The sequence below is a fragment of the Colias philodice genome, chromosome 26 (assembly GCF_061535455.1).
Source record: "Colias philodice isolate Cphi_HAF_F1 chromosome 26, ilColPhil1 Martin Lab GWU primary, whole genome shotgun sequence".
NCBI lineage: Eukaryota > Metazoa > Arthropoda > Insecta > Lepidoptera > Pieridae > Colias > Colias philodice.
In genome coordinates, this window is record NC_143111.1 from 2,382,910 (window position 1) to 2,401,650 (window position 18,741).

Sequence of the window (18,741 nt, forward strand, 5' to 3'; positions counted from 1 at the left end):
TTTAGTAAATTAACTATTTTACAAAATTACATCAAGATCGTACCTTGATATAAGACTCCGACTAGGTAATTTTCCCGACTGCGTCGAAGAAAAAGGGAGTGGCATAGCGTGCGTAACAACTAAAAGAATTACAGAATAAAAAAAGCCATAGCAACAAAAATATTGTTACAATTAACTCGTGAGTCATTGTTAGAATTTGAATTCAACAATTTTTATCTTTACCGTAAAATCTTTAACGGACGCTACGCAAGAACAATGTGGGTACCCATGTACAAATTAAATAGCGCAATTTGAACCTAAATGCGTTGTAATAAGAGCCATGGAATGCGTTAAGTTTACTGGGGGTCATAAAAATAAAGGGATATAAAGATAGCAGACGTAGACCGAGCTCTGGTTGGCGTTTTGTTTGTTTTATCTGCTCTCAACTTTAACACTTTTTCGGTAAATATATTAGAATTTATTTGTTAGGTGTAACAAGATTTTAATATTCATACTTTATTTTTTTAACTGCGCAATTATAAAACTTGGGTTTAATTGATATTTCACTAAATATTTGAATTAAAATTAGTGAATGACAATGACTCAATACGATTAATGGTAATATTTCATCCCAATAATAAAGAAAACATCGATGGGTTTATGAAATATCCCGCCAGCTCCCCGACTATAAAATCTACGGGAGGTCTTCATTACATAAATGCTGTGACTCAACACAACACTTTAACGACATTTCAACTAGTGCGTTATAAAATAAAAACTAAAAATAACTTTCATTTCACGTTCAATGCACTGCAAAGTTATATTTTTGATACTTATGTAAAATAAAATAGGTTTGGTTATAAAATCCGATATTTATCACACTTATTTTGGGGGTATGTTGATGAAAAAAAGACGTACTGAAATTCTTTATAAATATTACTTTCCTTTGGTAAAATGGTCACCAAATCACTAGCCACAGTAATTCTGATAACATGTCATTATACGAAACGTCTAGATTACCATAAACAAATACATTTCTACCCGCTGAAATCGCATACCCATAATTACCGTCAAGCCAAGTAATTCGTTAAGGACTGAAATATCCGCCTGGCAACAGTTTAATAAGCGGTTAACTCGCTTGCAAACGAGATTGTCAACGTCAAACTTTACGTTATACAAATGTGGCTTTTGACGGAGTTATTACAACTTACAAGGGGTGCGTAGCCTTATCAAGATCATAACGAGTATAGATTACGTCGATGTTGTTGGAGTTGAGCTAAACGGGATAAATGAGAAACGGCCGGTTCGTATATCGTTCGTATGAGTTTCGTACTTTCATAGCAGCGAAGTTTCCAAGTAGATGTGATGGTAATGAGTTAAGTTGTAAGTATGTGGTAATATTGTCAATTTAAATGTGTTAGCTCATTGTTTACTTAATTATATTAGATATAACTTCATGTTTATGTAAATAAATATAGGTGAAGCTAATATAAGCGGGTAAAAAAAATGGTGTATTTTTATTTTAAACTAGCTTTCCGCCTGCGGCTTCGCCCGCGTTTTAAAAAAAAACCCGCATAGTTTCCGTTCCCGTGGGATTTCCGGGATAAAACCTAGCCTATGTCACTCAGAAATGATGTAGCTTTCCAACAGTGAAAGAATTTTTCAAATCTGCCAAGTAGTTTCGGAGCCTATTCAATTCATACAAACAAACAAACAAACAAACAAACAAAAAATCAAACCTTCCCTCTTTATAATATTTGTATCTAAGATATAAAAAATACATCAGTTATCACAAAGCTTCATAATTATATGCTATTATTATTATAGCTCAACATTATTGAAGCTTAATCCGCATATACCGCATTACTACTGAAAAATGCTTTTAACAAAGCCAAATCACCATTACCGAAATGATGACGTTTATCACAACGCGACCACGCTTGTACAGTGTTCAAAACGGCCACGTCCGATGAATTAATGATGAATAAATCTTTGTTGAATATGGGAAAGCAATCCAATTTTGGTCTTGGTTTGTTGTTTTGTTTGACCAAGCCCATTCCATATTAGCTTACTGTGACGTTAGAGGTGGCTGTTGTTTTACGTGCAAAGCGCAAAACTGTTCATTTATTCATGGTGGATTAATATTTTCGTGGTTTGAGTTTAGTATATGTAAACGAAGAAAATCAAATACTAGTCGAATGAAATTCTATTGTAAATAACATCATAGAATGCCTTATATCTTATCAGTTATCACACTAATAATTTTATAGCAAATAATTTATACTTAAATCATCTTATCTTTAAATTATATCTATAAAATTATTCTCACCAGTTATTTTAAAACAAATCCCAAGACATCGTACATAATGCCTAATTCAACTATGAACGACGACGAACATTTTTAATTCTACCGCCATTAACTCGAAACCACGAGAGAATACCGGTTCCACGTGACCTTGGGATCATAAACCATTTTTTGTGGAACAGTTTCATATTTTATTAGTCTTTATAGCAGAACGTGACGAAAGTATGTGGAATTTTGTTAAATAACTTGGATACGAAGGATTGTTCTATATTGGACCTAAAAGACGAAGTCTGAATTTGATATATTCCCAAAAATTGGCGAAAAATATCTCTATATACCAAAGTGAAATACCACTAGATGTAGTGCACTACTTCATTTATATGGTGATTAGGTAATTTATAGTAACTGAAGCTTCTAATGACTCTTTACATTATCACTGCTATTTAATGCCATGATAATGCTGATCACCTTTTATTCTAGAGCTATTCTCGTACATTAGAATAGAGGAATTATTAGAGAATTGTAAACCATCTTCCGAGGATTTTGTTTCTTGAACAGCACGAAATATAAAACGAAATGACTACCAAAATACCACAGCTTACCTAGGCATTATTGCCCATAATTAGCCACCGGAGTAACCCAGGGCAAAAGCTAAACAATATTATTAGGTAACATTATTCGTCGCGTACCAACTACCAGTAATTAAACATATTAAGTCAACCCTAATACAGGCAACGTCAAAACTTCACCGCCACTCTAATTATGAATAAGTTAACATATTAATTATCTTATATTGACATGTTTTAATGGGATGGGAGATTCGTCGTTGTGTTAATTAAGGTAAGTTGAGACAAATGTTACTTGGCTTGTTATTTAGTTAAGTAATAATTTACTAATGTACACATAAGCCAACAAAGCCTGTGTCCTTCTCTGAAATTAAAGGGAAAATATCGGCCCACTCTTTCTGTACTTTATCGTATTTATTTTGTTATTTATTTCTGTATTTTTCCCATCGTTCCCTTATAATAAGTACAATCCTGTAGCTTATGTATTGCCATTCATATCATACCCATATTGTTTTGCAGAAGTCAGAATTACATTCATTGACTATGAATTATCAACATTTTTCCAGATAAATCCTACAGGAAATGTGATGATATCCTAACCTCAGTTCTGCTAATAAAGAATTCCATGGAAAAACGAAATAATAGTATTATATCTGATCCTTCGGTAATCCTGGATACCATTCCGTTACAACGGCAAAATGAGGTAGGTTGATTAATAATTTTATGAGCGGTTTCGTGATTTTCATCCATTACGTTATGAATTGGGTCACCACTGCACTGGGGAGCTACCACACCCAGTTAAAAGCTCTAAAAATGGCAGCATAACTGTATGATATTGTGTTCAATATATTATAAGAGGTATAATCCAGCCTCAAAAAGTTCAGTATTACCTATTCATCGGTGTTCGGTTTGTTACAAAATTTGATTAGCCTTTGTAAATTGCCTTTAAATATTCTGCCCTTTAGCCCAAAAGGACACAATGTAAATAGATGCATGTGGGCGTATTTACGACATGGACTATCAAAACAACCCTCAAATACAAAATTTAATGTATTTTTACGACAAACTTGTAAGTCAAAGCCACTTCATTTTTCGAACACTGTTTTGTATCAAACGCAAGTGTTGTCTGTTTACTTTCAAAGTTGTAAGAAATACCGACTTAAGTGGAGAGCTTAACTTTCTATGCTTTTATTGATGTAGTCTAGGAGTTGTTACATCTCCTATTTCTTTGCCATTCTTGTTTGAAAGCGTTCTTTTACTTATATTTTCAATGGCTCTTATGTAAAAGTTGTATCTCAATACAGAACTTTGATTTTAGTCTTTGTCCTTTGTTATATTATAAATACACGTCTTATTATGCCAAAGACATGCTCGATAGATGAACTTTGACAAATATTGCCTCCAGTTGAGTAGATACAATTTGTTGCGTGATTTAGGTATTAGCGAATTAACAAACAGTCAGACGACTTTCAACTATCCTTAGATATTTGATTATAATTACAATCTAAGGTTACGAATAACAATTTTTCGACAGTTTGCAACTTATAGATTACTTTTTAACGGTTTTCAGATTGTTACTGTAACATATTATTGAGTATGTATGTATATAAACTGTATAAGTATTACCTACTCATATTTGTATTGATTATGTTCATCAAATAAAGCATTACCTTTAGTTTAGGCTTAAGTGGTAAACATATTAGACCGGGAGATACTGACACAAAATTTCGAGTCATTTGTAACAGGATGGCGGTTCTACAGGGGTCTTAGTACGCAATGACAAAAAGAAAAATGATGGTGTGAACGCTGGTACCGGTGGGTTAGTCGCGTGGGCGTTAGTCGAACTCGTCGGAAAAATAGCGAAAGTCAAACGATTTGTAACACAAAAATTTTAGAATTTACCGATAGCCCATAAAAAAGAAGTAGGCGGTAGTGTCATGCCATACTTTTCCGGTATGACTTACAGCCCGCCATACCGACGCGAATGTGTTGATTTAAAAAAAACAATTATTCAACCATTTGTACCAAGCTAACTTTTGCACAGGTAACTATCGTCGTGCAGCCATTTACGAAAATCGCCATGCCATACTTTTCGGACGATTCCAAATGGTCGCCATACCGCCGAAAATCTGCAATTTTTTTTTATTTCGCCTATCTTTTTGTACCAGTATTGCATTTGGCTTTTTGGAGAGTATTTGATAAAATGTGACCATTATTATATTTGCCATACTTCTAGTAGGGGGAAAAAGTGCTGTCATACTTGAAAAATAAATTTATTATTAATTTATATAAGTGAAGATTTCCAACACCTAGATCTTTGAAATTTTGTATTTATATTCGTTGATCCTCGAACTTACAGGAAAAATAAGTGCCATACTGTTACAAATCGTTTGACTTTCGCTATTTTCCGACGAGTTCGACTAACGCCCACGCGACTAAGCCGCCAGTACCAGCGTTCACACCATCATTTTTCTTTTTGTCATTGCGTACTAAGAACCCTGTAGAACCGCCATCCTGTTACAAATGACTCGAAATTTTGTGTCAGTATCTCCCGGTCTATATGTTTACCCAGCCTTGACTGTTAAAACTTGTAAGGTTTCATGTCATGTTTTCGTGCGATTTACCGACATACGTAATGGGATAGTGATTTTTATTATTATAGTTCATTACAATGTTAAATTTATATTTATCTCGTGTTTGTGTGTCTTATATCACTGTGGCATTACTAATACTTTCTTGTGTGTATCAATTTATTCGTAACTAGCTGTGCCCCGCGGTTTTACCCGCGTTGCTCCGCTTCTGTTGTCTTAGCGTGATGATATATATCCTATAATCTTCCTCGATAAATGGTCTATCTAACACCGAAATAATTTTTCAAATCGGACCAGTAGTTCCTGAGATTAGCGCGTTCAAACAAACAAACAAACTCTTCAGCTTTATAATATTAGTATAGATTTATAATTTCAGTTTTTACATAGGTATTAGTGTTATATAATAACAGAACATTAATACCGATCATATTCCCACATCAAAACTCGTAATCACCTTAACAGTGTCAACGTAAAAGCACGCCAAATTTACACGGATCCAATATGGCCGCCAGCGGTATGAACACACGATATTGGTTAATTAGTTAATGTGTCTAGGTGTTTTTACATTTGGGTATTAATTTTGAAATGGTGGATTAGGACGGTTGATAGGAGGAATGTATGTAGATTTGAGAATTTTATGACATAATACCAAATTTGAGGATAAATGAAATAGATAACAAAATCATTTCATTTAGTCATAAAAATTATGTCGGTACATAATAAAGTAGGTACCTAAAATAAATTATAAAACTGAACGTTGCCAGTTGTAACGCCATGTTATCATGTTACCATACAAAGATGAGTTGCATATTTATTAACATGAATTAGAAATGAGGAAAAATATATACAGACATCTCTGAAGCGCGTTATACAACTTGTCAAAATTTTGAGCTCGACCTAATGTCTCTTCTTGCGTGTATAAATAAATTATTTTAAACCCTATATTATTCAACACTAGCGGTCCGCCCCGGCTTCGCCCGTGGTACATACATATTTACGTTTTCTCTACATAAAAACCATCCTCGTACTTCAAGGAATATAATAAAAAAAGAATTATCGAAATCGGTTCAGCCGTTCTAGAGTTATGCGCTTACCAACAAATTTTGCGATTCATTTTTATATATAAGATTAGCAACGATATTACATCCTCGTTTCTTTACTTCTGATTAAATTTTAACATTTCATTAAATAATTAAAGATTTTATACATGTGTCTTATTCGTGTAGTAGCTCCTAATTCGAATGTTCGTCATGTTGATAATATTATGATTACATTAGTTAGTTCGTTCACGTATATCTCGCAGACGTTTAAGAGGACGCGTCGATGTATATACGGTAGTATAATTAATTCCTAATTATCTCGTTACGTTGATTACATGTGCGTAATCAGGGATTAGGGTTGTCAAATTGATATTTTATTTCATTTTTTATTTAAAGTGTTTAACGTATTAATAACTATGCAGTTCAATGATAAACTGTCTACCTAACAAATATATTAGATTTCTTATACTTTTGCAAACAAATACATTGATAAAAAGAATCTTATAAGTTTTTTAAATTATTTACGTAGACGTAAAACTTATCTTAACGTCTAAATGAGTCGTATTTGAAAACAAATTTATCATTCTAACAAGAATCCAACTAGTCAACAACCTCAAGACATCTTTAAACAAATTCAAACTCAAACTCAAACATTTATTTATTCAATTAGACTTCTTCTAGAAGCACTTTTGAAACGTCATTAAGTATATATTTTTAACATTTACCACCGATTCGGAAAGCAGTATCTACGGAGAAGAATCGGCAAGAAACTCCATAGTTGCTCTTTTTAATCATGTCAGATTTACAATTTTGCAAATTACATATGTAATATCATAATATATTATCATAATATGCCAAAGAACTGTCCTGTGGTTTTTACGCGACAACCCTCCATGGGTTTTTATCGTCCATAAATTCCTTAATACTGTAATAGGCTCTCTGGACAAGTACATTTTTTATATAAATTCATATTAAATAGCAATCCACATTAAATTCCACATCTTAACGCAAAGCGAAATCCCCGATGAATTTTCGTCTAAATAATAACAAGGTGACAGCCCTAACTGTGAATTCATTTGTCAAGAGGCAACGCGTCAATCCGCGGCGCTTTGTGATTTACTCGTCGTAATTCCATAAAACGATTGTTTCTGTATTGAATATAAATGATGTCTGACTGATACCTTTTACATTTCCATACATTTGATTCATTCGCAAGACGCGCCGCCAGTCGCGCCGCGCGAATTTTCGCTATAGCGAATTGTCCGTGGCCAGCACGTTAGGGTCACATTTTGTTTTGAATTCTAACGTCCCGCGGGAGGTTGCGGACTTTAGTCAACGTTAACTGGCTTCAAAGAAGGTTTTTAATGTTACCTTACCACCTTTCATAAAATATTTTTTTAAAGCTTCGCATATACCTATCCCCATTTAAATTTGATCTCACGACTTTCAATGTATCTTTATTCTTAATATAATATTAGTAGGACTATGGCGCGAACAATTAATGTTGTTGACATCACGATTTTCCTTTTATAACACAACTGATTAAAATGAGTAAATGTAAATGTACTGATTAAACTGATTAAAGTATATTAGGATATACGAGTATATAAATTACATTACTCCATTTTATTGTAATGAATTTTAGAGAATTTAATCTGTAAAAGAGTAACATGCATATATCCATGCACTTAATGTAATTAATTCTCATGGAATCAAGACGAAATTTACCTCATATATACATACCACAGACCACAGTAGTGTTTCAATAGCAGATAGGTACGTCACTTTTAATTCGTAGTAGGTAAAAGCTATAACTAACAGAATAGAAATAATATTTGACGAATACCTCTCGCGACACATCGTCTCATGAGAGCTAGAGACATACAATCGAACCTTTTTACTGTAAGAATCAAGCTGATAATGTGTACTTAGCGTAGATGTATTTATTCTACGATTGACTTTGAGTTTTCTTATACGAAATGCGATTAATATATTCTGATCAGGAGTGATGGATACGTGTATTTTATTAAAAAACCCGATTTTGTAGTTTACCTACGCAGCGATGTATCCATCCATAACTTACGTTAATATTTCATTATTTAAGAAGTAGATAATATTCAAAATGTCATCAAAATATGTTCATCAAATTATTTGACTTAGAAACACTAATAATTCTGATAAGATACATCTTACATTGGAATCCATACAAAATAAGACTGAAACTGATTAAAGAACATCCATACTAATATTATAAATGCGAAAGTAACTCTGTCTGTCTGTCTGTTACTCAATCACGCCTAGTTTAGGCGTACTGAACCAATTTTTATGAAATTTGGTATGGAGATATTTTGATACCCGAGAAAGGACATAGCCAACTTTTTATCCCGGGAAAAGGACTCAATCCCGGAAATCCCACGGGAAAGGTAAATATGCGGTTTTTCTTTGACTGCGCGGGCGAAGCCGCGGGCGGAAACCTAGTAACCTATAATTGCCTGCAAATTGCAATATACAATTTTAAAATTAAAATAAGCACATGCTAATAAAATCACTTGAAAATATCGTTCAGTAGAATTTTATTAAACTTCCCTCAATAAAGAAGTTTATTGAAAATTGATCCCTTGGAATCTATCCATTAGTTTGAACGTAATATTACTTTTATTCCGTATTTATATTTCCAAAGTGGCATTTAATTTGTTTTTCATTTGAATACGAATAATAAGTATTGCGTAGGAGACTGAAGACCTCTTGTTATCTATTTGTGATTGATATCTTGGAAGATGTGTTTAGTGTATTGAGTTTGTTGATATGAACTATATTTGTAAAAAGCTAATTTGTTACAATTTATATTATTCTATGAATAAGATATATACAAAGAAATATACCAGACATGTTTTTGGGGTAAAAAAACAGGTTATTTATTATATGATAGTATAGTTGTATTTATACGGTGGGTACGATTATTTAGGTATCGATAATACGTCTTTTCTTTCTAGGTTTTATAAAGGTACAAAGATTACCTGATAGTTATTATTTTAGGCAGATAACGTCGCAGACATTATTGTAAAAAATATACTCAATTTAACGTATCTTTTTTAAAAATACAAGTAAGAATCATTAACATTGCGTCGAAATTAGTTATTTACTAATTACTAGATAATATATTGGCTGAGAGTATTTCCGAAAAAAAGTCAGTATATTCTTCTACGAGTAAAAGAAAACGTAAGATTGATAGATGGATCCGTTCCTTGACACTAATTTGCCAAGATGTCTTAAATACTAACAAGTAACTAACTACCCATTAAACTAACGAAGCCTATCGCCTGAATTTAGGAAAATAGAAGTCAATTAGTCTAGTTAATACAATTACCAGATCAAATAGTATACAATGAAATACAAATAAGCGTATCTTCAACAGAGGACGACTTGAATCCCAGCCTAAGGTTTCCAAATCTTTCTAATCAACACAGTTGATTGCGTACCGGAATAATACAGCCACCGCAACTTCAACCATAGTCCTATAACAATAAGAGCGTAATCCGTATAACATATATTTGAGAAGCTCCTAAACAAACATCTTCGTGTTTGAATAATTATTTAGTTCCTCAACAATGGAGGGTAGGAAACTGGAAAGTCTTGTATGAAAACTGATTTTATAATGTGCGTAATGAATGTTTGTGAAAACAAATCTCGTTAGGGAATGAGATTTTGTGGGATAACATATGTTATTATACGGTATTTTATTTGGTTTTGTCATAGTATATAAAGAGATTTGAGTGCGTGGGTTGGTTAAGTAATAAGGCTGTTTTATGGGGATAGTTTCTTGTCGAAGTGAAAATTGTTTAAGCGCGTTGACAGTAAAATTTCAAGGTCGCGTCATGACAATACCGTCACGTCATGGAGTAAGGCGACGATTTTGGTATCTTTGAATTTTGCCAAAAAAGTTTCACATCTGACACGTGTGCTCGGCAGCTCGGCAGCTCGGCATACACGCCCTTTTTTGTAGTAATTCGTTTGGTAACAACTTGAAGAAAAACTACAAGTATTATTATTTATTAGTATAAACTAAAATAGATACAATATGATAGTCTCATTCTTTGATCGATCAGTGTTACAAAAATATTAATTGATCATTAAAATTACAAGAATAATTCATTAATTAGTAATTATTGTAACTGATCAGACAGAAATCCTTACAATATCATATATTATAGCTTTTATTAATTAAATAAATGTTTAAGTACATTTATTATAATTTATTTTTGTTTGGTAAATTTTCCTTTCATCTATTAATTAACGAACGTAGATCTATCATATGTTTTAAGAAAGCTCCGCTAGATGGCGCTTGTACTAAAATCACAAATTAAGGTTAAGGTCTATTCAAACGAAGGGCGGTAGCGGATACCGCTCTTGTTTGAATAGACCTTTATGTTATTTTACCTATATCTATATTCTATACTATATACATACTATAATATTATAAGGAGGAAAGGTTTGTAATTATGTATGTATGTATGTATGGTTTTCACGCATAAACTACTGGACCGATTACAATGAAATTAGCACACATATAGAGGGTAACTTGGATTAACACATAGGATAGGTTTTATCCCGGAAATCCCACGGGAACTATGCGGGTTTTTCTTTGAAAATGCGGGCGAAGCCGCGGTCGGAAAGCTAGTGTAGTATAAAATCGATAATACTTACGTTTCGATATCGTTTTTAGCGATATCTAATTCATGGTACGTGGCCAAAACGCCTCATCCGTTTGGTGTATTTAATCTGAAACAAATTATAGGGATAATTAATTATTTTCTCAGTAGTTTCCGTTAAGATTACAATCTATCTTCATTAAAATCTAAACATAATGAGTACATTTTGGCATAAAAGAAAGTATGCATTAATAGTAACAAAAGTTTCTTAATTTTAAATTTTCAATGTAGGAAAGATTGAAACTTTAAAATTGTCCGTGATTTGGACAAAAAAATCACATAAAATATGTGTTCATATAATAAAGAGAAGACTTCCACGCACATTAAATTCTCATCAAAATCAATCCAGCAGTTTAAAATAAAACTAAATATTTAGCTCCACACATTTCCTCTAAACCATAAAGCGGAAATACCGAACCCAGGTGTCAGAGTGTATGTAACATGTGATGACCATCCAAATGTAAATAGATAATGAACTATTTCAGTCATCCGCTCGGATGGTTCTACACTGAAAGCGATAATACATAATAATTACGCTATTATTGCCTACTGGATGATTTTATAAACTTAACTACTTATTTATTTTATTTATTTAACACTTTATTGGTTGTACAAATAGGAAACCTAAGAATTACTTAAAGCTAAAAACTGCAGAGTACAACTAACTTGGCAGCCTTATCACTTAGTAGTGATCTCTTACAGGCAACCTCGGTAAAAGGTAACGAGCAAAAATATCATTACTTATATCCTACCTAGAAAAGTATCCTGTGGAAATAGTTTTTACACATATTTTGAAATTAAGGAACGAAAGGTTAGGAATTATGACTGCCTAGACATTTTTTAAGTTACCCGGTCTACATGATAATATAGATAAACACGTAAAACATCTTCGGATATTTTCTGATAATAACCTAGGTCCTAGGCTAATTACTATAATTATGGTATAAAATACAAATATATAAAATAACCGGCCAAGTGCGAGTCGGGCTCGCGCACAAAGGGTTCCGTAGCAGCAAATATAATAAATTACAGTTAAATCAACCTATCTCAAAAACTATAAGAGATACTTTGATCAAACCAAAAATCGTTGAAAGAGTTAATTAGCATGCATCACCTCTATTTTTTTTAGAATTTTATACCCCGTAGTTATAAAAATAGAGGGGGGGGGACATACTTTTTACGACTTTGAGAGCTGATATCTCAAAAACCGTTCACTTTAAGAAAAATGTTTTTTAGAAAACTTTATATCATTTTAAAAGACCTTTCCATTGATACCCCACACGGGTATGTACATCGAAAAAAAAATTTCATCCCTCAGTTACATGTATGGGGGGCCCCACCCCCAATTCTTTTTTTTACTATTTAGTGTCATATTTTTGTAGCGGTTCATACAACACATATTCCCATCAAATTTCATCACTGTAGTACTTATAGTTTCCGAGTAAATCGGCTGTGACAGACGGACAGACGGACAGACGGACAGACGGACATGACGAAACTATAAGGGTTCCGTTTTTGCCATTTTGGCTACGGAACCCTAAAAATGTATCACTTTAACGATAGTAGCGAAAAAATAATAAATTGTCTTAAATTACGACAACAACACGGAAACAGAAAATACTATTTAGTATTTACCTATATATTTCTTATTATCATATAATTCCTACATTATTAGTTATTACATATTTTTCAAAACCTAATCGGTCAATGTTTCACAACAGAGACTAAACAACAAATGTATTACTTCTAGTAATATAATCACATTTCATACAAAAATCATATTGTATATCTATAGTTTAGCACTATCCCTGGAATGTAGACCTAACCCAGATACGAATCTACCTGCGTCGATTGAGCCTGTACCCAAGGTTACCTAATGTCATACGTGCGAGACAAAACAACGTTACGTACTCGCGAATAAATTAGTTTGTGACTGATTAAACCGAGATTTAATGTTACAGGGAATTAAGAGACACGTTTCTGTTATATTTACGGTTAAAATATTGATCGAAGTGAGTAAGATTTACTTAGCTTTAGTTAATTTAAGACTTATTTTTAGAGAATTTTTTCTATATCAATAAATATTCCATCTACCCATAAACCATAATTCATCAAAAGTATATCAACTATTCAGACTTGAAATGTACAAACAGGCAGTTTATTTTTATAGCTGTTAGTAGTGAGTATAGGTATTTTAATACTTCTTATAAATTATAATATTATTGGCTACTAAAAACCTAGTCGTCGAAATTCGATAATCATTGTGTACTAATGAATCCTATAGAGTTACAATAACAAGGTATTTAAAGACTCGTAGCGAAAATATCCAATTGGTTTTGAGAAGGTCGACACAGATGTCAGAACCATTACCACCCACACAATCGAATGGGTTCATAATTAAATAATTTAGATTAATCTATATTCTATATGTCTGTCTGTTCAAACGTTTTGCAATACGTCCAAGGTTCGAAAGAAGTCTCGTTATATTATTCGATTGAATAGATATAAGTATGTATTATGTATTTAGTACTGAAGTTCAAACACTTTATATGTTAAGGTTGTAGATATCGTTCAAATCATAATTGTTTTAAATAATTTAAGTATAACAAAATATTATATTAGATGCATTTTTAAGGGCATAAATACTTATAAGGAAGGAATAATAAATGTACATAATTATAACAAAACGAACTTTATTCCATATCTATATTTCCCTGTTTTTATAATAAACACAAACTTCTAAAATATCTCCAAAACACTAACCTACAACCAACCAAATCATCCTTCCTTTCAAATGCTCTTTTAAAGTCCAATTACTTTCAAAGCAAACCTTATACCAACCCGCGGTCCAGACAAGTAGGTACATACCTACATAGTTACCTAGGTAATACCTATGTACACTGCTTTAGCCAAATTTAGGATTCCCTTTGAGCTAGCGCCACTTCCTCTGCGTTTGTAACTGGATGCAGGAGTGGATCGTCGACAGCTTTATAAATTATCCTGCAGTTTGTTTCGTGGTTAAGCAACGTGAGGCGCAGTCAGGAAGTGGATGGGTCAATAGACAAATAATTTATAAAATAAATAATAATAAACAAAGTGACATTGGAATACTATTAACAACATAGTTTTGTTCTTTCTTTAGATTGTTTACAGTTATAACTGTTGAAACATGAATGAAATCTAGCGTAAATAAATCGCAATAAAACAAAAGAGATACAATTAAGAAAACTAATTACAATTAACAAACAACTTAATCGTTACATCTGAATGAAATTACTGTCTTTATATCTTCCATTACGACTTTTTCTTATAATTGAAACCGGCCCAAAATCATCCCTGAATACATATGCAAATATAGGGACCTATTTACAAGGGACACCTGATCATTATGCGCTGGAATCGCTTACGTTTTAATTAAAGCGGACTCGTAACAGCGCTACATCGCTTTATGTCTTCATCGTTGTTAAGCCTGATGTTTTGATTTGCGGTTATGCACGTGATTATCATATAATTATGTTTGTTTGAGTTCAGATTTTAGACAAAAATGTTTATTTATTCTATTACGGAATAACAAAATGTGTTACTTTACGTAAAAGATATAAAAAAAACAAGCTTTGATGAATAGCTGCAGTGTTGCGACACTGAACTAAACAAAATCCATCTGACTTTTAGACCTCGTTTTTCATAAAATAGACTTTGATAAAACTCGATTTTTGTGCTAAATTGTTGTGTAGTTTTGTTGGTACATGTTTTATTCCATGCGAGTGACAAATGTTAGGATTTCAAAGAATGATTTAAATACAGCGTTTTATGAAAATCTATTTGATACATTATTTAGGTCGTCAATGTTTTTTTTCTTTAGTTTTTTATCTAGCAATCACACGATGCACTTGTAGGTACTAGGCGATCATAACATGCGAGTAGTTTAATAGTTCCCTTACCATTTACAAATTTATAACTTAATTTTATTTTAAAACCGTGCCCATTCTCTTCTACAAACAGTTACAGCGCAACACAAGTACCAGGCGATCATAACAAACTAAGAGGTTAAGTTCGCTCACCATTTGAACTCATTAGCCAGCTAACTCAGTTACACTTCATGTTCGTATTAGTTGTTTTACTTGGAACGCTTCTAGAACTTTCTAACGAAGCACTCGCTTCGATTCGTGCTATTAATTGACACTGGCTTCTTCAAACAGAAGTTTGTAAGAGCTTGTTTATTGTGTTGTGGTATTTATTAATTGTATTCAATCTTTGTACTTTTGTTTTTTATTGAATGTTTTGCTACTGACTTAAGAATTAACATTACTCCTCTTTTAAGAAAAAATCTTTCTGTTTCCATTCGAATATGTTGCCCTTACGCTTACGTATACGTACTTACACCTTATAACTTGGACTATCTTGCTATCTACCACTCAAAGTTCCATCAAAACCGATTAAGCCTTGACAGTCATCAGTATACCAAAACAGAAATACGCAAACTCAATTACATAATCTACTGTGAAATTAATTCCTGTCACACGTAATTAATGTACAATGATACGATCCCATAAATTTATCTCACTTTTGATCGAAATAATATTAATCACAATATAATATTTTACAAACGAAGTTTAAATTTCTATATAATAATACCGGGAAACGTCGCTTCCTATAAACAAAATGCGACAGTAAAATGTAATGTCTTTTAATTAATTAATTAATATTTTAAAAGCGTCACCCCTATAGCGCCCTTGGTATTGTATAAGTTACAACGTAATTTAAACCTTAATTTGTTTGGATATAGTTGAAATTCACACAGCAATTATAACGTGAGCCTTCGACCCGTTACCGTAAGAGGATATTTAGTGAGGGATAATATTTAATTGAATACGATATTGCATGTTGCCATGTCATTAGTTTGAGTACAATTGTAAATTAAACTAGCCATTAATTGCGGCTTTGTCTGCTTCTTTATTTTAGGGTTCTTTTTATTATTTTCTCCGCACACAATAACTAGGTACTACCACAGTACCTACTACATCCATATTTAATCCAAATTATAAATGCGAAAGTAACTCTGTCTGTCTGTTACTCAATCACGTCTAAACTATGTACTGAACCAATTTTCATGAAATTTTGTATGGAGATATTTTGATACCCGAGAAAGGACATAGGCTACTTTTTATCCCGGGAAAATGAGGCAATCCCGGAAATCCCACGGGAACGGGAACTATGCGGGGTTTTCTTTGACTGCGCGGGCGAAGCCGCGGGCGGAAACCTAGTTACTTATAAAAAGCATAAATCTTGACAAAATTCATCAATCTCTGTAGTTATTAAGAAATATTTCGACAATCGACAATATCATTAAAACAGATATTTCATATTATAGAAAATTGAATAAAAATATACTTTACAATACCCCAAAAAACAAACAAAAACAAACATTTTAAAAGCAACAAATTTAATTATGACACTCGATAGGTATATCGTTTTCATTAACTCGGTTTTCCGATATTGATATTGCATTAACATACGTTCATTAATTGTTTGAGAACAATTCACTGTTTAAATTTGCAGTTTTGTCATTTTAAAATAAATTTTATTTTTGGTGTAGCGAAAACAATGAATGCTTGGGGTAAAAATTTTAAACAAACTTATTCAATATTTTATTTATTGTCAAGACAAAGCTTGTTTTTTGATTTTACAAAACAATTAATAACAATTTAAATTCTGATACATTCAAATTGCCTTTAACTACCAAATTGCAAAAAATCTATCAATCGAAATAAAAACACATCTTTCAGACGCGCTTACGCTAAAATCGAACACTAGAAAATACTAACTAGTGATGCAACGAATACGAATACGAATATTCGTATTCGCCGAATAGTAGACATTTACCGAATATTCGTATTCGGCGAATATACATACGAATATTTAAAAACGAATATTTTTGTACGCAACTCTATTTACTACAGATTTAAAAATCGCGCGTAAAAATATGACGTGTGCAGAGACTGCTGATCCACTGGCCCTTTGGCGAGAAGATGTCCATTTTCCAAGTCAGAAAAAACTCGCCCAAAAATATTTTTCACTGAAGCCATGTACAGTCGCTTCGGAAAGACTTTTTTCAACGGCTGGAAACATCCAGACTGAAAAAAAAATCACCTCAAACCAGAAAATCTACGAATTTATATTTTTTAAATAAAAATTTGCCTTTTGTAAATTTTAATTATTAGAAGAGTAAACATTCATTAAATAAATAAGTCTTTTATTACCAAGGCGAGATATTCGTATTCGTATTCGTATTCGTATTCGCCGAATAGTTGGTTTGATATTCGTATTCGTATTCGTATTCGTAAAAGTAGTATTCGTTGCATCACTAATACTAACAAATATTAATTCAAAATTAAAAAAAATCATCTTATTATTTATTATAGTACATATTTGTATTTATCTTTCCACACTACAATATATCATATCATATCACTCATGTACTCGAAGCTTCGAGAATGTTCACCCCGGGCCAATATTAGTAAATCTTGTCGAATTTATATTGTTTAATTAACAAACACGTGCGCGTCATAGCCCAATCTAATTCGGTCCCGGGTTTGAGGGGAGGTTTCCACTATTAAAATTTATAACTATGCTGGTTTTAATATATTTTTGTGTATGAGTAAATCTATACTAATATTATAAAGGTGAACAGTTTGTTTGTTTGAACGCGCTAATATCAGGAACTACTGGTCCGATTTGAAAAATTCTTTCTGTGCTAGATAGCCCATTCATCGAGGAAGGCTAAGGCTATCATCACGCTAAGATCAACAGGATCGGAGCGACTCGGGTAAAACCGAGGAGCGCAGATAGTTTATTTATAAGCGAATACTAGCTGTCCCGGTAAACGTTCTGCCTTATCACTTAGGCCTGAGAGGTATGAAAAATAGATGTTGTTGACTTTCAGAGCTACCCGATATGCATACAAAATTTAATGAGAATCGGTCAAGCCGTTTCGGAGGAGTGAAGTGTATGTGAAGTGAAGTGAGAGAGGAACGAATATTGATAGACGAGAATTTAATATATTCGATTTTGTTTGTCTGTTTTTCACGAAATGCACACAACAGAGCGTTGGATTCGACATAGAAATCAAAGTTATCTTAATTCTTAAGTCATATGTATAATACAATCATGTACTATAATTATAACTATCGCGAGTATTTCGCACGTGTATTTTTTCATACCCATTTGATAAAAAAAACCTTGTATGTTAACATCACAAACAGACAACCGTATTATTTATTTGTATGGATACATGAACATATTCCAACCGCCACAACCGTCAACTAAATATAGAACATAATATACTATTTAGCATAAACAACAATAGGTCTTATTTAACAAAAAACACGACCATACGGGTGAGCACTATAGCAATATGGGTGGAGTCAATGATCTTGGAAATCGCACTTTATTACAAGGTCATAAGGATGATAATACATCACCGCAAGTTCTTAGTGGTGTTTAGTGAGCGCTCAACAGATGGCGCTGTGATTAAAAAGGATTAAGTCGGAA

At 32.6% G+C, this 18,741-nt stretch overlaps 2 protein-coding genes across 13 annotated transcripts in view; one reads left to right on the top strand and one right to left on the bottom strand.

Moving 5' to 3' along the window:
• Positions 1-18,741, top strand: part of LOC149476771 (E3 ubiquitin-protein ligase SH3RF1-like) — a 386,219-nt gene that overhangs the window by 353,475 nt on the left and 14,003 nt on the right. The window lies entirely within an intron of this gene.
• The window catches only part of brat (tripartite motif-containing protein brain tumor), a 432,659-nt gene that overhangs the window by 90,426 nt on the left and 323,492 nt on the right, over positions 1-18,741 (bottom strand). For 11 of the 12 annotated variants that reach the window (XM_089711171.1, XM_089711162.1, XM_089711158.1 and 8 more), the window contains one exon: positions 11,186-11,260. The exons of the other annotated variant lie outside the window; for it this stretch is intronic. The gene's annotated coding sequence lies outside the window, so the exon portion shown is untranslated. The remainder of the gene's footprint in view (positions 1-11,185; positions 11,261-18,741) is intronic. 12 annotated transcript variants of the gene reach the window in all.